Below are 19,879 nucleotides of genomic sequence, written 5' to 3' on the forward strand. Positions count from 1 at the left end.
CTTGTTTTTTTGTTTTTATTTATTTAAGTACATTAGTATTTTTATAGTAGCATTATGTTAAGTTTGTCATGGTTTTTTATATTTTTATTTTTAGTATAATCCTTGAAAAAAAAATAATGAATACATATATATATAGTTTCATGTTTTACCTTATTTCTATTTAGTTTAGGCTATTAAGATTTTTACAGCCATATATTTTGTTTTTACTATGATTTTCACTCTTACTTTTAATTTATATAAAACATGATACATTAAAAAAAATATAGTTTCATATTATTACATAGTTTATTTAATTAATTGAAATTAGTTTAGTTTTAATTTAAAAAAGATTGGGTTGGTTATTTAATGGATTTTTAAAAATTGAAGAGTACAAAATTTTGGTCCAAATTTACACAAGAAAAGGCCCAAATCGGCAGCCCATCTCCCTAACCCAACTGACCCGCCAACCCATCTACCTGCCTCATTTTCCCAACTAAATCCTAGCCATACATCCCTTTTAATCAAACAGCCCATATTCTTTCCCTACCCCATATAAAAACCAAATATTAACCAAACCCTAAACCTAAAATACACAACACCAAGCGGCGCCCCATCTCGCCGGAAAACTCAAAAAAAAAAACGGCGAGTTCACTCAGCCGAGCGCCATGGTCCCCCCTCTCATCTTCTCCTACTTTCACGTCATCCCTTCCGTACCAAATATCATCATTTTAATCTGATTTACACGGATTTCTTCTTTTATTTCTTTTGTTTAAAAAAAATCCGAATCCTTGAGATAAATGTCGGAAAATGGGAGCCGTTGGATTAAATTCTGATCCAAGACTTCCATTTTCTGATTTTTGTTAGAAAATGAGATTTTCGGATCTGGTTGGGGGCCACACGCATTTCTTGGAGAAGAAGGAGGAGGAAGCTTCTAGAGTGCCTATATATTTGGGGGTTCTTTTTTTGGAGAGAGGGGAGAGGGGAAAGAAAATCAGAAAAGAAAAGGTTCTAGGGTTCTTTGAGTTTTCAGACCTTTTCGTGTTTGGTTTTGCATTCCAGAAAAATGAAAAATACAAAAATAGTTTGAGTTTGAGTTTTGTTCGAATTTTGTTCCATTTCAAAAAATTAGTAAATACCCAAAAATATTTTAGTTTCCTCTTTTGATCGTGGTGTTCAACAATGGACTTCGATTGAAGTTTGGTTCTGCGTTCGTCGCCAATTTGACCCGAGGTGCCGATTTGAAGCTGGTTCGGGTTCCTACTTATTTGTTGTTGTTTGTTTCAAATATTTGTTGCTGGAATTCACTTGATTGCAATCAAATGAAGTTAATAAAGAGTTTCTTTGCTCGCTTTATGTTCATTTTCTAATTCTTTCTCTTGTTTTATTCTGGTATTAATTGAAGTATGGTAAGAGCCATAGGGGAATTTACCGAGATTGATAATTTTGTTCTTATTATCTGATAATTTGCTTGATCTTTCAAATGTTTGAGCATGAGTAGTTGTAAAACTGAAGCGTTCGGATTGCAGTTTAATTTCTGGGCTAAATCGATTCGTCTCCGACTTATTAAATGCCTTGATCTGTTTGTCTTCGCTAGTTTTTGTTTGACTCTTGCACCAATTTCCATCCTCTTGCACTCGTTCCTAATTTCCAAAGACATGGATTTGCTTGTTAATCATTCAGGAGAAACTAGCAGTGATGAGTTTAATTTTTGAAATGTGATAGGTTCGTTGTTAAGTGGAATAGAACACTAAATTGTTTTAAACAAAATTGAAGAATTGAAGTTCTACAGTGTGTCATTTTGGTAATCTTAATGGTTTTATGGGCATCTCGTATGGGCTAAGGAGTGTTCAAGAGTGTCAGTTCCCATGCTAAGTCTAAGTTATGTGCAGTAAACTTCAAAAATTGTGATTGAACGACATTTCTATTCTTGGTTAAGTGTGCGAAATTAGCCCTAGCTCTATGTGTTAATTTAGTGACATGCTTTAAGTTTGAAGCAACATGAATCAGGTCCTTTAAGCCTATTCCATGTCTGATAATTCACTATAAACCACCTGTTTCTCTTCTCCTTTAAGAGTTAATGGCTTCAAACTTTGTTTACATACCAATTAAGCCACCATTGTCATTATATTATTTTGCTGGACTATGCACTGTAGAGTTAGTACATGTGAGTAATTTGGGTAGAGTATGATCCAGGCTTGAGAAGTGCATTTAAAGAATGCGAGATTATAAAATTGTGCCGATAGGAAATCTGCCAATGTTGTTTCCCAATAGCTTGATTCACATCCTTGCTCCTGTGTATTCTAGTCCATTATTATACAGTTAGTTAATTGCTCACCCATATCCTCTGAATGCTTTAAATGCTCGTCGGTGGAATGTCTATCTTTGGTTTTTCATCTGTGTACCTTGTTTGTGTGATTCTTTATGTTAATGTTTTAAGTGAATTATTGAGAACGACTTTGGGCCGCGTGGGTTGGTAAAGGCTTGGCCTATTAGTGATTTAAAGTTGCTCGCATGCTTTAGGAATTGAGTTTGGCCGAATACATGAAAATTGTCGAGAAGAAATGAGTATGAATTGAATTCTCTGTTATTTAGTTTTCTTTTATTTTGTTTTTCTTTATTACATTATTTGATAGGAGCATGTCTCGGACGACCACATTTAGGCAGGCAAATCCTAAGATTTTTGTTAATTTTGAGGCGAGAGGTCGTTCCCGTAGTTAAATTTATCCGGGAATGCCCCGTAAATTTTCTATATATTATTATCCGGGGTATGCCCCGAAAAATAATGTAAACATATTGGAGGCCTTGGGGAACATGGTGGAGAAGTCGTAGTATAAGTTAGCTTAGGATTTTTCTTTTCTCTTCCTTTTAATTTTTCTTTCATTTAGGTAGGGACGACCTCGAGCCTCTTATGTGTTTATTTTATTTCTGTTTGCTTTACCTTAATTTGAATATTTTGAAAGCCAACTAGATCGAGTACGCAACCGTGACTTTCACGGGACTCGGGGAATGCCCAACACCTTCTCCCCGAGTCAAACGAACCCCTTACCCAAATCTCTAGTGCAGACTTCGTTTCGAGTCTCAAGTGTTTTGACAGGAAGAAATTATTTTTAGAAAAACGGTGACTTGACACACCGAAATCAAATGTCAGGTGGCGACTCTAAGTTATTTCCTTTTGAACACAAATCTTTTGTCACTTTCAAAAAAAAACCTTTCGAGCTTTGCGAAATCGTTTTTATTAATTAAGAGGGTTAAGTGAGGTTTGTTTTGAAAAAAGGGGCGTGAGATTGACGTGTTTTGGGATTCATGTGAAACACAAAGGTTTAATATATGTCAATGCATGAGCACAATGCAATGGATGAACGGTATTGGGTTTGAACGGATCAGAGGTATTTTCCGTGATAAGGGGGATAGAGAAAGTGGTCAGCCAATAAACAGGCAAGGTCTTTCAAGTTGAAATCGAAGTTATCATGGGAAGTGAAGGAGAAATCGACCTAAAAGTCAAGGCTACAAACCAACCACCAATGTTTAAACTCACAAGTTTTCTTTGATTGAAATAGGGGCAGGAAATTTTGTTTATTCCGGATAAACCCTCCGTGAGGAAAGCAGGTGCCAGACAGGCTCGGCAGTAAGTTTCTATCACCCTCCTGGATAACGGGATTAAGTAAGTTGTGAGACCCTCGCAAGTGATAAGGTCTAACGAGAGTTTTATTTTTGGGAAGTATAACTTAGCATTTATGTTTTACACTTTTGAGGTGAGACTTGGTTTGAAATTTTTCAGGATAAGGGAATTTAGCTTAGAATTTATTTTGATAACAAGAATTGGTTAACACTCATAGATGTTCCCAATATCAAACTAGGGCAGAAAAATTTCTTTTGTTTTGTCGGTTTTGTTGTACTCAGGCGCCCACCTGGAGAACAAGGGAAGACAGTTCAAGTTTCAAGGGAAAGCAGTTTCAAAGGAAAGTGGTTCGAGTTCAGCAGTCAGGCGCCCACCTAGAAAACAAAGGGAAAACAATTCAAGTTTTAGAGGAAAGAAGATAGTTCAAGTGTTGAAATCAGGAGCCCACCTAGAGAACAAAGGGAAAGCAGTTTAAGTGTTATAAATCAGGTGCCCACCTGGAGAACAAAGGGAAAGCAGTTCAAGAGTTGGAAATTAGGAGCCCACCTGGAGAACAAAGGGAAAGCAGTTCAAGTGTTGGAAATTAGGCGCCCACCTAGAGAACAAAGGGAAAGAAGTTCAAGTGTTGGAAATCAGGAGTCCACCTGGAGAACAAAGGGAAAGCAATTCAAGTGTTGGTAATCAGGCGCCCACTTGGAGAACAAAGGGAAGCAGTTCAAGTTTCAAGGAGAAACAATTCAAGTGTTGGAAATCAGGAGCCCATCTGGAGAACAAAGGGAAAGCAGCAATGTTCAAAGGAAGACGGTTCAAGTTCAGCAATCAGGAGCCCACCTGGAGAACAAAGGGAAAACGAGTCATGTTTCGAGGGAAAAACAGTATAAGGGTTGGTAATCGGGTGTCCACCTGGAGGACAAAGGAAAAGCAATTCAAATGTTGGTAATTAGGCAACCACCTGGAGAACAAAGGGAAGCAGTTCAAGTATCAAGGAAGACAGGTTCAAGTTCAGCAATCAGGAGCCCGCCTGGAGAACAAAAAAAACGAGTCAAGGGAAAAGCAGTACAAGTGTTGGAAATCAGGAGCCCACATGGAGAACAAAGGGAAATAAGCAATGTTCAAAGGAATATGGTTCAAGTTCAGCAATCAGGCGCCCGCCTGGAGAACAAGGAAAAACATTTCAAGTTTCGAGGAAAAACAGTGTAAGTATTGGCAATTAGGAGCCCACCTGGAGAACAAGGAGAAGGCGGTCCAAGTTTCGAAGAAGGACAGTTCGAGTATTGGCAATCAGGAACCTACATGGAGAATAAGGGAATTCACTTCATAATGCAATTCAAGTCAACAACAAAAGCAGCTCGCGGCAATAATGCGAGTCAACAGTCCGAGATGATCAACAAAAGTTAGTCACAATCCAGAATAAAAAAAGGCAAAGTGAATCCAAATGCAGAAGTTGATGGAAGATGTGAGCTGCTCAAGACATGATTGAAGTCACAAGCATGGTGTGGTGTCCGGTTTTGATCCGAAAGGCTGAAGAAGAATGAACTAGCACCTGCAACTAGCAAGTGTCAAGGTTCAGATCCAAAGTCTGCATGAAGAACCATTCAAGACTCAAGATCAAGCTTCAGAAGACTTAAAGATAGGAATCTTGTAACTCATAGTTGACAGACTTAGCTGGTCTTTTTCATTTTTTGATTTTTGATGTAATAACAAGATCGCAGACCGTAACCTCGGCGGAACGGCACCTCGACCGGCTATCCACCTCGGCATACTCCATCATCTCACTCACTTCTGAACTACACGTGGCCTGGTTCCTTTATAGCCAACGATATGTAGGCAACTCAGATACCAGGGCTCGGTCATATTCTCCTTTCATTTAGCTTTGGTCTCTTTAAATAAGGGTCGGGTCAAAAAACATGTCTAGTCGTTCTTTATCTGAAAACTCTTCACCTTTTTAGTCAAGGAGGGGCAGCTGTAGGCATGTGATTTTTGACCCTCCCCAAATTTTTTTATATTTTATCATGTAAATATTTAATTTAAGCCTAATATTGTTATTTCAACTAATTTTGAAATCTTTCACTTTATTTTATTACAAGAAAATGAAAATTACAAAAAAAATATTTTCATTAATGTTTTGTAGTCATTTTTAATCTTGAAAAATACCAAAAATAGTTTTGTTTTAACGGTCAATCTTATTTTAATAGCCATTTTACTTAAGTAGGATTAATTATTAAATAAGGTCGTATTTTTAGTCTTGTTTACGGTGAAAGAATAAATTTTGGGCTCAAACATCCCATTTTTAGGTCTAATTTTTGGATCTAGCACATAGTTCCCAAGCCCATAATTCCTATTCTCATACCCCTTAACCTAAAAAAAACCCTACAAAAACCTAGACCTAGACTCTACAATCAGATATATAGACCTAACGCCTAAATGACCCTAAGCTAGAGGAGACCCCCCGCTTTAGAGAGGAGAGAACAGCTTCAGTCATCTTCCTCATCAAAAGACCCTAGGCATTCTTCTTCAAGACGAAAATAAGTTCTAAGCAGCAGAACATTTTCGAACCCCACCCCATACGACCCTCCTCCTCTCCTTCACATTCTCATAGTTCGAACCTCAGCTTCTTCATCCCTAAACCTTCAGAAGCAACCAACGAAAAGAACCTAAGGACCTAAAGAGTTAACACATATGACTACATAGAAAGAGCCATTTTCAAAAATAAGGAACCCCACCCCCTGATCGATCAGCCTCTACTATAAAGAAGAAGCAGCCATTTCGATGGTTGCTGCTGAAGCCAAAACAACGACCACCAAATAACCATCCCCCACCGCCGTTGCTGCTATCTCCGGCGAGAGCTCCAGCCGGCCTTTCTCATTCATCTTCTTATATATACCTAAAGAAGACAGCCGCATAACAACACATTCTTTTACTAAGTTGTGTTGGAGTGAGATGTCGGAAACGATTTGAGGTCGTCGTTCAGTTGCCGATTCGAGTTTCGTTGTTGGTTCACGGTACCGGTTTGATTCTTTGCTGGTGTATTTTAGCTTTCCTTCTGAGTTCGAAGCAGTGAGACGACCTATATTGAGGTCCGTCTCCATGTTGGTTCTACTATTTTTTATAGCTTGAAATCTATGTATTTGTTATCATGTTACCTTAGTAATTGTTGTTTGGTTATGTTTTGAAACTGATTTCTACTGATTTACATACCCTTTTATTAAGTTTATTTCAAATGAACACTTAAGTAGATATGTGTAATATTTGTATTCCATTTAATCACTTAAGTAGATTTGGGATAATTTTGATGACGGAAGAAAAGAAATGAGAAACGTTTTTTTTTGTTTGTTCATTCTTGCTGCGCCAGATATATGCCCATGTGTAAGTCTTGCTTGTTTCATGTTAATTAAAAAATCATGATATCCCTTTTGGTTTCCTTTCCATTACTGTTGTCTTCATTTTATTTTAGTTTTTGTTTTCCTTATAGTTAGCCTTTCATATAGTCAGATATAGTTTAAATCAGTACAAAATTCCATTGAATCGTATAGGTGAGCTGTTACCGTCGTATGCATAACGAGCAGTGATCCTTTTGCTTAATTGATGTACTAGATTACTAGTGAAAGAACTCAATAATTTGACATATGCTTTAAACGTGATTAATTAATAATTATCATGACTACGGATATGGTTCCTGTTGTAACGATCCGACTGGTTGTTCTGAGCTCTAGCATGTCGTTCAGCAGTTTGAGGCTATGAGCAGCTTCACTTCAGGTATTATGACTTGTACGCATGGTCGGAATTGAATTGCGGTAAGTTCGGAGTTAATTTGGAAAGAGAATTTTCATTTCGGAAGCTTTAAGTTGAAAGAATTGACTAAGGTTGGATTTTTGAGTAAACGACCTCGGAATTGGGATTCGAAGGTTCCAGCAGGTTCGTATGATGATTTCGGACTTGGGTGTATGTCCCAAGTGGGTTTTGGAAGACCCAGGAATGTTTCAGCGCCTATTATGGAAGTTAGCATTTTGGAAGAAATTTCATAAGTTTGGGTTGAAGTGCATTATAGTGTTATCGATGTGCGCTTAAGATTCCGAATCTGGTAATAGCTCCGTATGGTAATTCTAGAGTTTGGAGCGCGATCGGAAGTGAATTCGGAGGTCCGTGGGTCGTTTTGGAGTAGTTTGGCTAAAGATAGAAATTTGAAGGTTTTTGGGAAGTTTTACCGGAAGTGGACTTTTTGATATCGAGGTCAGAATTCGATTTCGAAATTTAGAGTAGGTTCGTGATGCCGAATATGACTTGTGTGCAAAATTTGAGGTCAATCGGACGTGATTTTCTAGGTTTAAACATCGAAAGTAGAAGCTTGAAGTTCTAAAGTTCATAAACCTTGGATTGGAGGTCGATTCATGATTTTAGCATTGTTTGATATGATTTGAGGCCTCGAGCAAGTCCGTAATGTGTTTTGGGACTGGTTGGTATGATTGGTTAGGCTCTCGGGGCCTCGAGTGGATTCCGAGTGGTTAACAGATCGAAAATGGAATTTTGGAAAGGGCTGAAGTTGCTGGTGTAACCGCACCTGCGAGACTAGGGTCGCAGGTGCGGAGCCACAGAAGCGGCCTTCGTGCCGTAGAAGCGGAAATGGACGGCTAGGATGGGACAACAGATGCGGTCATTTTGCCGCATATGCGGGACCACATCTGCGTAGGAGAGGACGCAGAAGCGAAATGGGCTGGAAGCCCTGGACCGCAGAAGCAGCGTTTGGTTCGCACCTGCGAAACCGCAAAAGCGGTCAAGGGACCGCAGGTGCGGAAATGCTGGAGGCAGTGAGGTTCTTTTAAATTGGGGGTTGGGTTCATTTCAACCCCATTTCTTCAATTGGAGCCGATTTTGGAGCAACTTTGAGGTGTCATTTTCACCACCAAGCATGAGGTAAGTAATTTATGCTCGTTTTTAGTTAAATACATGATTATATACGGAATTGGACATGGAAATTGATAGAAACATGGGTTTTGAGGGAAAACCTAGAAAATTGATATTCTTGGAATTTGACCACGAATTTTGGTATGAAATTGAGAGTAAATTATATATTTGAGTTTGTGAGGTTATTGGTAAAGTTTATCTCCAAAAAAATTTGGAATCCGGGCACGTGGGCCCGAGGGCGTATTTGACAACTTTTCGATCGGGGTTAGAAATTGTTATAAATCGTTATGAGTAATTGAACATATATTACTGTATTTGCATAATTATTGGCTAGCTTTGGAGCATTGTGCATCGATTCGAGTCTTCGGGAGAGCGTGGAATGTCGGTTATGGATCTTCAGAGCGAGGTGAGTCTCCTTTTTAACCTTGTAATAGGGAATTGTCCCCATAGGTGAGGTAATTGGTTATGTGTTGCTATTTGTGGGGGCTACGTGAGCACGAGGTGACGAGAGTCCGTGCGTAGCTACTATTATGTTATTGTCCGGGTAGTCTAGGACCCAAAAGCATGCTATACTTGGAATATTTGTAATATTATTGACAATTTGAATAGCTTAAATTACATCGAATTAGTAAATGAATTTCTAAAAAGATTAAACTTCATTTTCTTAAATTGTTAAAAGAGAATTGGTTTTTCCTTGGGTAATTGTTCCTTGATGAATTCTTGATTGACTGATTGTTATGTTTATTTATATTTGACCGCGTCGCATGTATGATTCGCGAGTAGGGTAATAGATGTATCTATGGTTCGTTCCGTTCGACCCTCGGCGGTGCATAGTTTAAATATTGTTGGATCAGGTTGTACGACCTCGACATGATTTGCGCATGCTTGTATTGCTTGCCTTGAGATTTATTGATATTTGCTCTCCCCGATTTAAGATAATTGAAAACTAATGGATTATGAATCCGGAGACCTTTAATATAAAAGGAACGTTTACATGTTCGTGACTTATTTAAAATTACTGTCATTCTTAATAAATCCATAATTATTCGCATTAATAATATATCATTATTGGACCACTAGTAAGTTTCGGATTCGACCTCTCGTGTCTACTTCTTCGAGATTAGACAGGATACTCATTGGGTACACGTTGTTTTCGTACTCATACTACACTTCTGTGCATTTTTGTTGCACAGGCACATGCATCTTTAGTGGCCTAGTGAATGTAGCAGCATGGTTGATACAGAGACTTAGGTGAGCTGCATTTCTGAGACGACCCGCAACCAGCAAGTCTCTTTCAGATTACAGTATTTATTTTCTGTCCAATATTGTATTCCGAACGATTGTTGTATTACATTATTTCTTAGAAATTGCTCATGCACTTGTGACACCGGGTTCTGGGATATCTATAGGTTTATTCAAAAAATTTAAAAGTTGTTAAATGTTTCATTATTTATTCAGAGCAATTTGTGATGTACTGTTTGAACGTATAAAAGAAGTGATTTTGGAATATTTTAAATGTGAATTTAATTAAGTATTTTGGTTGGCTTGCCTGACAGTGGTGTCCGGCGCCATCACAACCCTTAGTGGATTTTAGGTCGTGACAACATGGTATCAGAGCACTAGGTTCCCTTAAGTCTCACGAGTCATGAGCAAGTCTAGTAGAGTCTCGCAGATCGGTACGGAAACGTCTATACTTATCTTCGGGAGGCTACAGTGCTATTAGGAGTACTTTCCTTCTTGATTCCTCTTCGTGTGATTTGGTTCCTTGAATCTTATTCCCTTGTTTCCTTCCTACTCAATCTTACGCAATGTGAACCGCTGGTTATAAGTCGAGAATAGAAGGAGTGTAATGGTACCACGAATGTGGTGCAGGGTGTTTCTCCCTACGGGGTTGTTTGAGCTATTATTGTCGCCTTGCGGAAGGATATTCTATCGTTTCAGCTCAGTAGCGATACTTCTAAGAGCTCTGAGGCTAGGCACAAGATGCCATGATGCTATGAACGATTGTTCTGCAGTATTGATATGATGGTAGGATGTTTGCCTACATGTCGGGGCAGTGAATGACTTGAAAGGAGGATAACTCAGTGCACGACCTAGAGATTCGGTATTTTATTCCCGGCAGGGAAAAGGCAATCAGACTAAGAACATTCCGATTTGGGTTGATGGAGTAACGAGACTTGGTATTTGCGAGTGTGGTGGAGTTTTCTTCTATGATGAGGTGTCGTTGTCATTATTGAATGTACTAGGTTCGCCGATGTTATGATCTTCTACAATTCGCCTTCCTTGTAGGATATTGCGAGACAGTATTGAAGAATTAACGGTCAGAGATCGCGGGGTGCAGTGGTTCAGGATTTAGTCGATGTTTCTAATGTTGACGACTAGAGAAAGATGATCTCCGAGAAGTTTTAAAGTTAGTAGTGATTTGTGGGTTCAAGTGCTACGAAGATAGATTTTATTAAGGCAACAACTGAGCAGCAACGGATGAGGAAAGACATGTGGGAAGTGCCAAACAATGGTTAAAACTTCTAGAAGACCAGGTATAAGAAGCAAAGGTCGGGTGATCGATTAAAGGGGTGAGTTTCACCAAAGTGGGAGAGTGGCGGAGTTGCATATGGGTCTGGTGGTAAGATGACTACACCCCTTAATGAGGGTTTGGAGCGATTTGGGAATATTAGTGATTGGCTATTAGGGTCTACGGATTAATTTGTAGTATGGGCTATTATGCGGCAGGAGATTTGATATAACGGAAAGGAGCTGCTTGAAATAAAGAAGGATACAATGTAACTTTGAATTGGAAGGATGTTACCGCATAATTAATTGATGTCCACGAGGGGTGAATGGACTTGTGCAGCTAGAGAGTGAGCTCGGCCTCAGGATGGGTTATTGATGTCGTAGTGATTATACCCCGTGCAGCAGCGTTGGAAGATGTCGGGAAGTGATTTCCACATGTGGGTTATCTCCAGTGAGCAGCTCGGCGGTTGCATAGATTGGTGAAGCTTCTACGAAGAATTCTATTGGTTATACAACAAAGAGATCAGTCGTGCGAATGTGGTTAATGATTCAGAGTATGAGAAGGGGGTTTTACAAAAAGATTCCGAGAATTTTTGCGGTTGATTGCGCAAGGTTATGTCAATAAGAGATAAAGAATCCTAGTGAATTCCAAAGTTGTGTAATAGTGGATTCAAGATAAATGGGAGAGTCCCACCGCTTAGGATTGGGTTGCATTGCTAACTACTTGCGATGTTTCTGGTTATTAGCATATTAATGGGTTATTTCAGCTGCGGGAAAAGAACATAAGGGTAATTTGAACAAAGGAATTGTTAAAAGTGTGTTATGGTTGGCCTTATTGGCTCATGTTCAGACTCAGGGAAGGATACAGGATTTATGCCTTGTATGGATACGGGTTTCAAGGGAAGTTATTCTGCCGGGTGTTTCGTCGTGAGGGTATTCATGTGCTAGAGTGTGGTGGCTCTCAACAACGGTCGTTTTGCTGTAGATGCGGGACTGCATCTGCGGAGGAGAGGACGCAGAAGCGGAATGGGCTGGGAGCCCTGGACCACAGAAGTGGCATTTGGTTCGCACCCACGGAACCGCAGAAGTGGTCAAGGGACCACAGGTGCGGAAATGCTAGAGGCAGTAAGGTTCTTTTAAATCGAGGGTTGGGTTCTTTCAACCCCATTTCTTCCATTGGAGCCGATTTTGGAGCAACTTTGAGGTGCCATTTTCACCACCAAACATGAGGTAAGTAATTTATGCTCGTTTTTAGTTAAATACATGATTATATATGGACTTGGACAAGGAAATTGGTAGAAACTTGGGGTTTGAAATTGAGAGTAAATTATATATTTGAGTTTGTGAGGTTATGGGTAAAGTTTATCTTCGAAAAATTTTGAAATCAGGGCATGTGGGCCCGAGGGCATATTTGACAACTTTTCGATCGGGGTTAGGAATTGTTATAAATTGGATCGTTATTAGTAATTGAACATATATTAATGGATTTGCATAATTTTTAGCTAGTTTTGGAGCATTGTGCATTGATTCGAGTCTTCAGAAGAGCGTGGAATGCCAGTTATGGATCTTCGGAGTGAGGTGAGTCTCCTTTCTAACCTTGTAAGAGGGAATTGTCCCCATAGGTGAGGTAATTGGTTATGTGCTCTGATTTGTGGGGGCTATGTGCGCACGAGGCGACGAGAGTCGTGCGTAGCTACTATTATTTTATTGTCCGGGTAGTCTAGGACCCAAAAGCATGTTATACTTGGTATATTTGTAATATTATTGATAATTTGAATTGCTTAAATCACATCGAAATAGTAAATGAATTTGTAAAAAGATTAAACTTCATTTTCTTGAATTGTTAAAAGAGAATTGGTTTTTCCTTGGATAATTGTTCCTTGATGAATTCTTTATTGACTGATTGTTATGTTTATTTATATTTGACCGCATCGCATATATGATTCGCGAGCGGGGTAATAGATGCATCTATGGTTCGTGTCGTTCGACCCTCGGCAATGCACAGTTTAAATATTGTTGGATCGGGTCGTACGACCTCGGCATGATTTGCGCATGCTTGTATTGCTTGCCTTGAGATTTATTGATATTTGCTCTCCCCGACTTGAGATAATTGAAAACTAATGGATTATGAATCCGGAGACCTTTAATATAAAAAGGAACTTTTACTTGTTCGTGCCTTATTTGAAATTACTATCATTCTTAATAAATCCATGATTATTCGCATTAATAATATATCATTATTGGACCACTAGTAAGTGTCGAAGTCGACCTCACGTCTCTACTTCTTCGAGATTAGACGGGAACCTCATTGGGTACACGTTGTTTTCGTACTCATACTACACTTCTGTGCATTTCGGTTGCACAGTCACATGCATATTTAGTGGCCTAGTGAGCGTAGCAGCATCGTCGATATGGAGACTCAGGTGAGCTGCATTTCCGAGACGACCCGCAGCCAGCAAGTCTCTTTCAGATTACTTTATTTATTTTCTGTCCAATATTATATTTCGGACGGTTGTTGTATTATATTATTTCTTAGAAATTGCTCATATACTTGTGACACCAGGTTTTGGGATGTCTATGGGTTTATTCAGAAATTTTAAAAGTTGTTAAATGTTTCATTATTTATTTAGAGGAATTTGCGATGTACTGTTTAAACGTATAAAAAAGTGATTTCGGAATATTTTAAATGAGAATTTAATTAAGTATTTTGGTTGGCTTGCCTGACAGCAGTGTCTGGCACCATCGCGACCCTTAGTGCATTTTGGGTCGCTAGTCTCGTGACGTAGTTGTAATTTGTAATTGTTATAAATCTGGGTGTGCATTTCATGTGACCCGATTCTAATTTCCAACAATGTTAAATAGAACGTGTCGTGAACTGCAGGTGCATTTCATGTAGTGTGGCTTACGATGTATATTAAATAACCTTGAAGTTTTCCGAAATATTAAAAGCGGCTAAAAAGTTAAAAATGTACAATAGGTTTAAAACGTGTAATTAAATCAGATAATTGAGCCAATATTAATAGTTGAGCGACCGTGTTAAAACCATGGAACTCGGGAATGCCTAACACCTTCTCCTAGGTTAACAAAATTCCTTACTCGAATTTCTGTGTTCGCGGACTGTAAAACAGAGTCAATCTTTCCTCGATCCGGGGTTTAAACCGGTGACTTGGGACACCATAAATTATCCCAAGTGGCGACTCTAATTTTTAATTAAATAATCCGTTTCAATTTTCACTTAAATTGGAAAAAACTCCCTTATACCCCTCTCGAGGGTAGTAAAAAGGAGGTGTGACATCGACCTTAAGGTTCGTGATGTGGAATTCATGGTTGGTGAGAGAGTGTTGCTTCGGGTGTCGCCTATGAAGGGCATGATGAGATTTGGGAAGAGGGGCAAGCTTAGCCCTAGGTTCATTGGCCCGTTTGAGATTCTTGATCGAGTGGGAGAGGTGGCTTACAGACTTGCGTTGCCGCCGAGCTTATCAACCATGCATGGAGTGTTTCATGTTTCCATGCTTCGGAAGTATCACGGCGATCCATCCCACGTGTTGGATTTCAGTACTGTCCAGTTGGACAAGGACTTGTCCTATGAGGAGGAGCCGGTTGCTATTCTAGACCGGCATGTTTGTCAGTTGGGATATAAGAGTTTCCCTTCTGTTCGTGTTCAGTGGAGAGGTCAGCCTGCTGAGGCATCGACCTAGGAGTCCGAGACCGATATGCGGGGCCGTTATCCCCATCTTTTCCCTACTCAGGTACTTCTTTCTTATATCCGTTCGAGGACGAATGGTTGTCTTAGAGATGGTGATGATCGAAAAGGTCATCACTTGATTTGCAAGTAAATTATGTATTCTGAGGCCTTAGAAGCCGCCTTTTTCCACACCTCGATTTGTGTGCATGGTCCGGGCGTATAACCGGAACGCTTTTATGTGGAAATTTGATGAAAATGTTAATTTGGCCTTTAAAATTTAATTTAAGTTAACTTCGTCAATATTTTGGGTAAACGGATCCAGACCCGTGATTTGACGATCCTGGAGGGTCCGTATGAAAATATGGGACTTGGGCATATGCCCGGAATTGAATTCCGAGGTCCGAAGACCGAGAAATGAATTTTTGAAGAAAATTGTTTATCTGAAATTTCAAGAGTTTTTGGAAATTTGAATGTATTTTAAATTGATGGCATCAGGCTCGTATCTTGGTTCTGGAGCCCGGTACAAGTCTTACATGGTGTTTATATTGAGCCTGTAAAATTTGGTTAGAAACGGACTTGAAATGACGTGAATCGGACCCTCGGTTGTGAAATTTGAAACTTAAGCGTTCTTGAGATTTTCTTTGATTTTGATGCTAAATTCGTTGTTAAAGATGTTAATTTGGCAATTTGATCGCACGAGTAAGTCCATATGTTATTTTTGAGTTAGTATGCATGTTTAGTTTGGAGCCCCGAGGGCTTGGGTCAGTTTTGGATAGGTTTCGGGATGTTTTTACACTTAGAAAAGTTGAAGGTTTTTAGTATATGGTATTCTGGAGTTTTTTTCTTCGTGTTCGCGGAAGGACTCTCACGAACGTGAAGGGTAAGTCAGGCTGAAGGACAATTCTTTCTACGCGAACGCGAGAAACAGGAAACGAACGCGAAGCCTTGGGGGTGCTACTCTTCGCGAACGCGGACCTGTTATCGCGAACACGAAGGCCTTTTGGCCGGGACAGAGGAAAGGGATTTTTGTTCTATGCGAACGCGGCCACTGGCCCACGAACGCGATGGCTTGAGGTGCTAAAGCTCCACGAACGGGAAGGCAACTGGGGATGACCCTTCGCGAACGCGACAGGCCCTTCGTGAATACGAAGAAGGCCTGTCCAGTGAATTAAAAACAGTAGCAAATCGGGATTGAGTCCATACTCATATTTTCAAAACTAAAGAGCATTGAGGCGATTTTCAAAGAAATACTTCTTCACCAAAGCATTGGTATACGATTCTAATCCTTTTTCTTTTGATTTGCCATTGTATTTTATCAATTTTCATCCAAAATTCTAGGGTTTTTATGGTAGAGTATAGGAATTTGGGTAGAGTCAGGCTTTTTGAATAATTGGAATTTAGACCTCGTTTTGGGGTCGGATTTCAAAACTAATTGCATATTTGGGATCATGGGTAAATGGGTGATTGGGTTTTAGTCCGAACCTCGAGTTTCGACCAAGCGGGCCCGGGGTTGATTTTTGACTTTTTGGGGAAAATAATAGAAAACTTATAATTAAGTATTGGGTATGAATTCTTTAGCATTTATTGATGTTGTTAAGTTAATTTGGGCTAGATACAAGTAATTTGGAGGCGAATTCTAAAGGAAAAGCGGTGTTTGAGGCTTGAGTTGGCCGTGAAAGTTTGAGGTAAGTGTTTGGTCTAACCTTAGCTTGAGGGATTAGGAGTTGTTTCTTAATTGCTATGTGTTAATTGTGGAGCACGATGTATAGGCATGGTGACGAGTATCTATACGTTGGTGTCAAGCATGACCATGGGTCTAGTGTTGTAATTGTTGTGACTCCGTTGAGATTTATTCATGCTTAATGTGTTGATTATCATTGTTGGTTCCCTTACCGGGATGTTATTGTTTATGATATTGTCTCCCTTGCCGGGATGTTGTTGTTATACTCTTATTCCCTTGCAGGGCTTCTTTTGTGATTGATGTTGATTTGTAAATGGGAATGGGTTGCACGCCTGCAACAAGATATATGAAACGGGAGTGGGTGGCACGTCACCACGAAAATATTTTAAATGGGATCGGGTTGCACGCCTGCAACAAGATATATGAAATGGTAGCGGGTTGCACGCCTGCAACGATATATAGAAAAGGGAGCGGGTTGCACGCCTGCAACGAAATATATGAAATGGGAGCGGGTTCCACGCCTGCAACGAGATATATGAAATGGGATTGGGTTGCACGCCTGTAATAAGAAAGAAATGAAAGTGAATACTGTGTTTGTTTTCCTCATTATTGTTGGAAATTAAATTCTAGTTTCTTTACATTCCTCTTTAGTATTTTGTTGTTATCTGATACTCCTCGTACCATGCTTTCCCCTTCCCATCTTAAACTGTGAATTTCTGCTTTTAGTTTCCGTTGTATATGACTTAATTGCACATGTTTATTTTGGTAGTCTGGTCCTAGCCTCGTCACTACTTCGTCGAGGTTAGGCTAGGCACTTACCAGCATATGGGGCTGGTTATGCTGATACTACACTCTGCACTGTGTGCAGATCCCGGTACTGGAGCATACAGACCTTAGCTTTGGGTTGCTGCCTTCAGACCATTAGGAGATCTGAGGTAGTTCTACAGGCGTCCACAGGCCCTGACGTCTCATTCTATCCTTTCATCCTGTTTCATTTATGTATTTCAGAAAACAGCGTTGTATTTAATTTTTCGGACCTTTATTTGTATTATTCCTAGACCGTCTATGAAATTCTGACACCAGTTCTGGGTAGTTTATGTTTAAGAAATTGTATTGGAAATATTTAAATGGTTATATTTTGTTCTTCCGCTTATTAAATTCTGTTGTTTATATAATGTTGGTTCATAATTGTTAAAGGATTAAAATGGGAAAAAGGTCATTAATTCATATGGTTGGCTTGCCTAGCTTTTACTAGTAGTTGCCATCACGACACCCGAGGGTGAAAAATCCGGGTTGTGACAGTGCAGAATTCTTAGTTTAATGAAACGTCACAGGTGTGGCCTGGTCTACGCAGAAGCGAGACCGCAGGTACGGTCCCAGAGCCGCAAATGCGGTTCCACTGGTCAAAAAAAGGGCAGAAACGAGGGTTTAGTCTCAAAACCTTAGAAATTGATTTGAGAGCTCGGGATTGGTGATTTTGGGAGAGATTATCACCTGGGTATTTTGGGTAAGTAGTTCTTACTCGGTTTTGATTAATTTTCACGAATATATGCTTAAATTCATCCTTTAAATTCAAATTTAGGGTGAAAATTTGGAGAAAAATTGGAAAAGTTGTCAGGCCTAACTTTGGAGTTTTGATCAAGATCTGGATGTCGGATTGGAGTAATTTCTGTATGTATAAGCTCGTGATAGTGTGAGGATTCCGAATTTATAATTTCTACTCAATTCTAAGACGTGGGCCAGGGGCCTTTTTGGGCGATTTTCCTTATTTCAGGTATTAACTTCGAATTAATTAGTTGAATTAGTTACTTCAAGTTATACTTACATTATGCAATTACTTTAAATAGATTTGGGTCATTTGGAGTCGGATACTCGTGGCAAGAACGTGGTATTAAGTTGATTGAGCGGGTTCAAGGTACGTGGCCTGCCTAACCTTGTGGGGGGAACTCCCCTTAGGATTTGGTATTGTTGATATATGAAATGCCTTGTACGTGAGGTGACGAGTGTGTACTTGTGCTAATTGTTTAAAATCCTATTTTTATTAAGTAACTATAACTGTGTTTCCTTTCCTGTTTATACTACTTGCAATTTAAGTCTACTGTTAGCTTAGGGAAGATTGCTCAAACTGCTTTAATTGAATTCTATTCAGCATGCTAGGTTAGAAATACCTATTTTACCTTGGTATGAAATTTGGATTGAATTGAATATTCTTCGTGATGTTGTTGTGTGATTACTTTGGGACTACGGGATGGTATTCGGGGAGATCCCCCTGCATGTTTACTTTGGAACTACGGATTTATATTCCGGTAAATCCCCCTGCACATTTATATTGGAACTACGGGACTGCACTCGGTAGATTCTCCCAGTACTGGGTATTTACATTTGGGACAACGAATCGGTACTCCGATAGATCCCTGCGCACTATGAGTTGGACTACAGGATGAAACCCAGGAGATCCACTGGATATTTACATTTGGGGACTACAAGACGGTATCATGGGAGATCCCCGGTTGCTATTGCTGCGTGGAGTTATATTCCCCCTGTGTCTTCTCTCTCTGTTGTAGTTGTTGTTATTCTTATTATCCTGGGTTACTTCATACTATTAGCACTTAATTATATTGTCGTATGCTATACTATTTTACCTTATTTTTCATCTAAAATCAGTAGGGCCCTGACCTTCCTCGTCACTACCCGACCGAGGTTAGGCTTGGCACTTACTGAGTACCGTTGTGGTGTACTCATGCCTTTTCTGTGCATGTTTTTCATGTGCAAATCCAGGTTCTTCGACTTAGCCCTATCATCCTTGAGGCAAGGTGATTCTTTGGAGACTTTGAGGTATATCTGTCGCGTCCGCAGATCGAGGAGTACTCTCCATTCTCTCTAGTAGTTATAGCCTTTCTGTATTTACTTTGATCTAGACATTCTAGAGTTAGAGCACTATGTAGTATTCATAGCTTGTGATTTCATGAGATTCCGGGTTTTGGGAAGTTGTTCAGTTTTTGAGATCTTGTATTAGTATATGTCGAGCGGCATCTTAAACGCTTCTATATTTGTTTATCTTCAGTTTTTATTAGCTTTTCCGCATTTGTTTTCTCTTTTTCTGCAATTGTTAGGCTTACCTAGTCATAGAGACTAGGTGCCGTCACGACAGTTCACGGAGGGCGAACTTGGGTCGTGACACAAATAGTTAAAGATTTTGAGTGTTACATTTCCATCCAACATGTATATAAAAGACAATAAAAATTTTAGGGCTATTTTTGTAACCCAACATTGTATTCATTCTTTTATAATAACTAGTTACTATGTACGTGCTTGGCATGTAAATATTTAGTCAGAACTTTTATGTGAAAAAATAACTAATTAAATTTTGTAACAAATTGTTTACAAGATGATATGCCCATTGTAAAGTAATTAACGTGATAGAAATACAACATTCATTTAAATGCTAAACATTAATGTTATTACATTAATAGAATACTTGAATTAAAAATAATATTGTCTT

The sequence above is a fragment of the Nicotiana tabacum genome, chromosome 3 (assembly GCF_000715075.1).
Source record: "Nicotiana tabacum cultivar K326 chromosome 3, ASM71507v2, whole genome shotgun sequence".
Lineage (NCBI taxonomy): Eukaryota > Viridiplantae > Streptophyta > Magnoliopsida > Solanales > Solanaceae > Nicotiana > Nicotiana tabacum.